This window comes from Pipistrellus kuhlii, unplaced genomic scaffold (genome assembly GCF_014108245.1).
Source record: "Pipistrellus kuhlii isolate mPipKuh1 unplaced genomic scaffold, mPipKuh1.p scaffold_m20_p_4, whole genome shotgun sequence".
Classification (NCBI taxonomy): domain Eukaryota; kingdom Metazoa; phylum Chordata; class Mammalia; order Chiroptera; family Vespertilionidae; genus Pipistrellus; species Pipistrellus kuhlii.
The window spans coordinates 76,483,865-76,492,374 of record NW_023425540.1 but is presented as its reverse complement, the minus strand read 5'-3'; positions in this window follow the sequence as shown (position 1 = coordinate 76,492,374).

Sequence of the window (8,510 nt, the reverse complement as noted above, 5' to 3'; positions counted from 1 at the left end):
GTTTACATCATTTTGTTTTATGGAACATATTGATGCGTTCCTCATGACCCAATAAGTTGTCAATTTTGCAGCTGTTCCTGTGCACTTGAGAAGAATATATTTTCTGTATTACCACCATATAAAGTTCAAATTATACTGTGAAAATGTATTGATTTTGTTATTTAGGTCTTCTATGTTCTTATTTATTTTAACCCTGTGGTGTGATAAATTACCTAGGCAACGGACGGCAAACTGCGGCTTGCGAGCCACATGCGGCTCTTTGGCCCCTTGAGTTTTTAGTACAGGCCAGCTTAGGAGTACCCTAATCAAATTAATAACAATGTTCTTGCCTATATAGTTTAAGTTTAAAAAGTTTTGCTCTCAAAATTTCAATCATTGTACTGTTGATATTTGGCTCTGTTGATAATGAGTTTGCCGACACCTGACCTAGAAGCATTGATAATTCCCAAGTGCACCACCTGGAAAGCTGTACCAGAGGCCGTGGCGCCAAAGTCTCACAGACCAAAATAAGATGCTTGAATTACATGGTTTATTAAATCAATTTAAAACACAGCAAGAATCAAGGGGGAAAAGGGGGGAGGTCAACACCCCCAGCATAGGCTGCAAGTGAAGTAGAGAGGCCATATGACTGAATACTGAGTTATGTTATGCTCATACGTGTTGTCTCCCTTTCTCTGCTGCGCCAGCATTCCAGAATCATCAGTGGTGTGGTTACAAGGACCAGAGTTGAGGTTTTAGCAAGGAAGCCCAATAAACAGAAGGTGTTTGGGCCAAAATACACACTTAGCTTAACAGAAAGACACTTAACAAATACATATACAATTTTGGCACAGCTGTAGCTCATCAATGAAACTCCTAAACATGGGGATTTTATTTGCATTTCAGGGCCTGAGCACACCTGGGATTAAATGGGATCATTTTAAGGAGTCGTCATGGGGCCAATTTAGACACCAAATAAGTATCATCCTATAGATACCATGTCGCATACCTTATGACTTTGTCTTTCCATCTTTCTAATTCTACCTGTTTGTATAGTATCCTTGTCCCACCCTTTATAGCACATACCATATTCTTCAGGTTAAAACTTACTAGCTATATTTAGCACAAATCATTGTCTTTCTCACTATCTATACTTAACTCATCTTAAGAGTTTCATCCACTCAGTTTTGTTTTTTTTTCTTCCCTAAAGTAGACTTAAATATTCTCGAATAATAAAACTAACAAATTGTATGTGCACTATCTTGGCTTGAGAGTGCTATCGAGTCACCTATCTTTTTCCTATTCATTTTATTTTTTAAAATCAATTTCAGAGAGGGAGAGGGAGAGCTAGTTAGAAACATCAATGATGACAGAAAATCATTGATCAGCTGCCTCCTGCATGACCCCCAACTACGGATCAAGCCCACAACCCAGGCATGTGCCGCTGACCAGAATCGAACCTGGGACCCTTCAGTCCATAGGCCAACATTCTATCCGCAGAGGCAAACCAGCTAGGACTATTTTATTTTATTTTTAATTTAAATTATTTATTGTTTGAAGTATTACATGTCTCCTTTACCCCCCATTGACCTCCGCCTGCCGCTCTCATCCCCCAGCACATGACCCCACCCCCTATTGTCTTTGTCCATTGGTCATACTCATATGCATGGATACAAGTCCTTTGGTTGTTTTCTCACCTTACCCCCTCATCCTCTCCACCTCCCTCTCCCTCCTTCCCTCTGAGGTTTGACGTTCTGTTCAACGCTTCTATGTCTCAAACTATCTTTTTTCCCATTAGTTTATGTTGTTCGTTATATTCCACATGAGTAAGACCATGTGATATTTATCTTTCTCCGACTGGCTTATTTCACTTAGCACAGTGGTTGGCAAACTCATTAGTCAACAGAGCCATATATCAACAGTACAAGGATTGAAATTTCTTTTGAGAGCCATATTTTTTTAAACTTCTTCTAATGACTCACCCAGACCATGGTATTTTGTAGAAGAGCCACACTCAAGGGGCCAAAGAGCCAAGTAACATGTGGCTCATGAGCCGCAGTTTGTGGGCCACGGGCTTAGCATAATGCTCTCCAGGTCCATTATGTTGCGAATGGTAATATTTCTTTTTCACAGCAGCATAGTATTCCATTGTGTTATGTACCACAGTTTTTCAATCCACTCATCTGCTGATGGGCACTTAGGCTATTTCTAAATTTTAGATATTGTAAATTGTGCTGCTATAAACAGAGAGGTGCAGACATTACCCCTGATTGTTGCTTCAAGTTTTTTAGGATAAATTCCTAGAAGTGGGATCACTAGGTCAAATGGCAAATCCATATTTAATTTTTTGAGGAAACTCCATACTGTTCTCCACAGTGTCTGACCAGTCTGCATTCCCACTAGCAGTGCATGAGGGTTCCTTTTTCTCCACATCCTCACCAGCACTTGCTGTTTGTTGATTTGTTGATGATAGCCATTCTGACAGGTGTGAGATGGTACTTCATTGTGGTTTTGATTTGCATCTCTCGGATGATTAATGACTTTGAGCATGTTTTCATATGTCTCTCGGCCTTCTGGATGTCCACTTTAGAAAAGTGTCTATTTAGGTGTTTGCCCATTTTTTTTATTGGATTGCTTATCTTCCTTTTGTTAAGTTGTATGAGTTCTGTATACATTTTGGAGATTAAACCCTTATCGATGTAACATTGGCAAATAGGTTCTCCCATGCAAGTAGGCTTTCTTGCTGTTTTATTGATGCTCTCTTTTGCTGTGCAAAAACTTTTTATTTTGATGTAGTCCCATTTGTTTATTTTATCCTTAGTTTCCATTGTCTTATGAGCTGTGTTGGTAAAGATATTGCTACTACATATGATATTTTGCTGCCTATGGATTCTTCTAAGATTTTTGTGGTTTCGAATCTTATGTTTAAGTCCTTTATCCATTTTGAGGATTTTTTTGTGTGTGTATGGTGTAAATTGGTGGTCTGTTTCATTTTTTTGCATGTCCAATTTTCCCAACACCATTTATTAAAAAGACTGTCTTGACTCCATTGTATGCTCTTGCCTCCTTGTCAAATATTAATAGAGCACAGTGGTTTGGATTGATTTCCAGATTCCCTGTTTGGTTCCATTGGTCTATATGTCTGTTCTTGTGCTAGTACCAGGCAATTTTGAGAACTGTGGCTTTGTAATATAGCTTGATATCTGATATTGTGATCCCTCCAATTTTGTTCTTCTTTCTCAGGATTGCTATTCAGGGTCTTTTTTAATTCCATATGAATTTTTGGAGATTTTTTTCTAGATCTGTGAAATATGCTGTTGGTATTTTAATGAGGATTGCATTTAATCTATAGATTGCTTTGGGTAGTATGGACATTTTAATATTTTGATTGCACCAATCCATAAACACAGTATATTCTTCCATTTGTCATCCTCTCTTTCTTTTTTCAACATCCTATAGTTTTCTGAGTACAGGTCTTTTACCTCCTTAGTTAAGTTTATTCCTAGGTATCTTAATTTTTTTTGTTGCAATGGCAAATAGGTTGTTTTTTTCAGTTTCTCTTTCTATGAGTTCATTATTAGTATATAAAAAAGCCATAGATTTCTAGGTGTTCATTTTGTATCCTGCAAATTCATTTATTGTATCTAGTAGTGGTTTTTTAAAATTTAATAAATCTTCATTGTTCAGATTATTACAGTTGTTCCTCTTTTTCCCCCCCATAGTTTCCCTCCATCCGGTTCCCACCCCACCCTCTGCCCTTACCTCTCCCCCACTGTCCTCGTCCATAGGTTACGCTTTTTGTGCAATCTCTTTCTGAGCCCCCTACACCCCTTTCTCCCCCAAGAATTGTCAGTCCACTTCCTTTTTATGCCCCTGATTCTATTATATTCACCAGTTTATTCTGTTCATCAGATTTTTTATTCACTTGATTTTTAGATTCACTTGTATTTGTTGTTCATAATTTTTATCTTTACCTTTTTTCTTCTTCTTCCTCTTCATAAAGAATACCTTTTAGCATTTCATATAATACTGGTTTTGTGGTGATGAATCCTTTAGCTTTTTCTTATCTGTGAAGCTCTTTATCTGACCTTCAATTCTGAATGATAGTTTTGCTGGACAGAGTAATTTTGGTTGTAGGTTCTTGCTATTCATCACTTTGAATATTTCTTGCTACTCCCATCTGGCCTGCATAGTTTCTGTTGAGAAATCAGCTGACAATCGTATGGATGCTCCCTTGTAGGTAATTAACTGGTTTTCTCTTGCTGCTTCTAATATTCTCTCTTTGTCTTTTGCTCTTGGAATTTTAACCCTTTGCACTCCGAACCATTCTGGACATTGGCTACCAGCTACTCGAAGCTACTTTGCGGCGGACACGTGCGTTAAATTAACTCAATTCCCCGTAATCACTAATAAACTGTAATGTCTCCCCTGAGAGGGGACATCAAGTGATATGCTAGAATTCCTATGTCCCCTGAGAGGGGACAGCGGAGTGCAAAGGGTTAATTATGATGTGTCTTGGTGTGGTCCTCTTTGGATTCCTTTTGTTTGGGATTCTGTGTGCTTCCTGGACTTGTAAGTCTATTTCTTTCACTAGGTGAGGGAAGTTTTCTGTCATTATTTCTTCAAGTAGGTTTTTAGTATCTTACTCTCTCTCTTCTTCTGACACCCCCATAATTCTGATGTTGGTACACTTGAAGTTGTCCCAGAGGCTTCTTACACTATCTTCAAATTTTGGGATTCTTTTTTTTCCTTTTATTGTTTGAAGCATTACAAATAGTAGTACATATGTCTCTTTTTCCCCCCCTTGACCTCCCCCCAGCCTTCCCTATCCCCCCACATATGCCTTCACTTGCCCCTCTCCCTGTGTCTTATATCCATTGGTTATGTTTATATGTGTGCATACAAGTCCTTCGGTTGATCTCTTACAGCCCCCCACCCCCCACCGCCCAACCTCCCTTGCCTTCCCTCTATAGTTTGATAGTCTGTTCAATGGTTCTTTATAACTATTTTCCCCCCATTTCTTTTCTTAGAAAAATCTTGCAATTGTAGAATAGAAATAAACATATGACAAAAAAATGTTATTTCAATTTCAATGTCCAACAGTTCTGAGGCCCAGTTTCAATGTCAAATAGTTCCTTATGTGTATGTCAGCCATGATATCTGGATGATGGACAGATGGTGGCAATGCAGGTCTGACCCTCTCTGGTTTGGTCGTGGGCAACCTGTAGAAATGCACAGCTGCTGACCGCTAGCATGGCCAGACAATTTAAGCGTCTTCCATCTCTGGACTGTTTCTCCTCTGTCTTCATGGTTGGAGCAGTCCTGACAACTCCTCTCTGTTCCTCTGTTTCTAATTCTTTAAGTTGTTGACTTAGATGATTTATTACAATTTTTTCTTGTTTTTTGAAGCAGGCCTGTAGAGGTATAAACTTCCCTCTCAGTACTGCTTTCATTGTGTCCCATAGTATTTGCATTGTTGTGTTATTATTATTAGTCTCCAGGATGTTTTTCATTTCTTCTTTGATCTCGTTGATCACCTAATCATTGTTTAATAGCATGCTATTCAGCTTTCAAGTGTTTGTTTTTTTGGAATGTTTTTATTATAGGTTATTTCTAATGTTATGCCATTGTGCTTGATATGATTTCAATCTTTTTGAATTTGGAGAGACTTTGCTTGTGACCAAATATGTGGTCTATTTTTATGTAGAGTATTTGTTATAAGGATGTTTAAATGGATGGATGACAAATACACGCAACATTGAGCAAGAGACAGATACCAGCCACCACAAGGTTTCAACCTCAGCATGAACAGAAAGCTCAAACAACAGCTGTGGACAATTGGATTGTAAAAGGAAGGTCCATCTTGGCCAAAAGGGCAAGAGGGTCAATATAGAATGCTCCAGTGCCTTCCCAGTGCCTTAATTCCTTCTGAAAGGGATTAAATCCTTTCATGTCCTTTTATAAATTGCTGGAAGTTTTTTTTTTAATTATTATTACTAATTCAATTTACTTCATAGTTATTGGATTATTCAGATTTTTTTATTCTTCCTGATTGAGTTTTAGAAAATTGTACCGTATTTTTCGGACCATAAGACGCTCCGGACCATAAGACGCACCAGTTTTTAGAGAAGGGAAATGAAGAAAAAAAGTTTCTGAAACAAATAGTGTCCTAAAATATTTTATGTGCATTAAAACCCAACATCACAGTCATAAACACATGTAATCAACCCTGTAAAGTAAACAGCAGCATTTAGAACCATTTTAGAGCCGGGCAAGCACACAGAGACCACACAGAGCCGGGCAAGTAAAAAAACTTTTTTTAAAAAAGTATATGTGTAGGCTATATTTGGACCATAAGACGCAGGGACTTTTTCCCCCCACTTCTGGGGGGAAAAAAGTGCGTCTTATGGTCCAAAAAATACGGTATTTTTCTAGGCATATGTCCATTTCATCTAGGTTGTCAATTTTGTTGGAATAGACTGTTCATAGTATTTTTTTTACAATCCTTCATATTTCTGTGGTGTGGGTTGTTACTTCACTTCTTTAATTTCTGATTTTGTTTATTTGGGTCCTCTCTCTTTGCTTCTTGGTGAGCCTGGCTAGAGGTTCATCAATCTTCTTTATCCTTTCAAAGAACCAGCTCTTGATTTTATTGATCTTTTGTATTGTTTTCTTCATCTCTATGTCATTTATTTCTGCTCTGATCTTTATTGCCTCCTTCCTTCTGCTCACTCTGGGCTTTTCTTGCAGCTCTCTTTCTAATTCTTTTAAGTTGTAGAGTTAGATGATTTACTGCCATTTTTTTCTTGAAGTAGGCCTGTAGTGCTATGAACTTTCCTCTCAGGACTGCTTTCATTGTGTCTCATAGATTTTGGGTTGTTGTTTTCATTGTCATTTGTTTCTAGTGCTGGTGGTCTTGATCCAGCATCGAGAAGGGTTCAGCAATCTGGAGAAGGTGCTGTGAGTAAATTAAGATTCCAGAGACAAAGTATGATTTTGAAAGGCATTATAAGGAGTCAGAGAAGACTTAGCTGAAGAAACTAAGTTCTCCTTGTCTCAGGACCGCTTGCTTTTTATTAACATAATTTGTCCTAAGACAAGGTGGAGATATACACATCAAAGGGTAAGGTTTGTATACACAAACCATTGTCAGAATGTGTAATTGCCTTCAGCTATTCAGGTATTTGGCCAGTAGGAGGCAATAACATGTAGATTAAGATACTCGGACTTGTCTGGCAGTAAGCAATCAATTTATGTATCCTTTTCAGGTTTTGGGAAATGCCTTTAGCCATTCCCAACAGCCCTTGTTGAGTCCCCAAGTTCCATCAACCTTTTGATGAAACTCTTGCTGGAATTGGCTTCTGGCATTCTAGGATGTTTTTCCTTTTTCTTTTATCTCTTTGGTAACACAATCATTGTTTATAGGATGCTATTTAGCCTCCAAGTTGGTTTTTTATTGTTTTTATTGTAGTTGATTTAGAATTTTATGCCATTGTGATTTGAGAAGATGCTTAATATGATTTCAGTCTTCTTGAATTTGAAGAGATTTTGCCTGTGTCCCAATATGTGGTCTGTTTTTGAAAATGTCCTGTGTACACTTGAAAAATGTATATTCTGTAGCTTTGGGATGAAATATTTTAAAGATGTCAATTAGTTCCATCTGATCCAATGAGTAATTTAGGATTGCTGTTTCTTCACTGATTTTTTGTTTAGAGGATTTATCCAGTGGTGTCAATGGGATATTAAAGTCCCATCTATAATTTTATTGCTGTAGAACGCTCCCTTGATATCTCCCAGAGGTACTTTTATGTATTTGGATGCTCCTATATTTGGTGCATATATGCTTATCAGAGTTAAATATTTTTGTTGAATTGCTCCCTTTAGTATTATGAAGTGGCCCTCCTTATCTCTTGTTATGGTCTTGACTTCGATGTCTATTTTGTCAGATATAAGTATTGATACTCCAGTTTTGTTTTGTTTTTCATTTCCATTTGCCTAAATTATATTTTTCCATCCCTTCACTATCAGTCTGTGTGAGTCCTTTGTTATGATGTTTGTCTCTTGTAAACAACATATAGTTAGGCCATGTTTTCTTAACCATTTAGCTACCCTCTGTCTTTTGACTGGAGCATTTAATCCATTTATGTTTAATGTTGTTATTGATAGGTACTTGTTTGTTGCCATTCTTATTCTTTATGTCTGTGTTCCTTCTCCACTTTCTATTTCTTCTTTTTTCAGCAGTCCTTCTAGCATTTCTTGTGTTGCTGGCTTGGTGGTAATAAACTCCCTTAGCCTCTTTTTGTCTTATGAAGCTCCTGATTTCACCTTCAATTTTGAATGCTGGCTGTAGTATTCTTGGATTCAGTCCCTTGCTTTGCACCACTTTATATATTTCATTCCATTCCCTTCTGGCCTGATGTGTTTCTGTTGAGAAATAAGTTCATAGTCTAATGTAAGATTTCTTGTAGGTAACTTTCTCTCTCTGACAGCCTTTAATATTCTTACGTTGTCATTGATGTTTGCCAAATTAA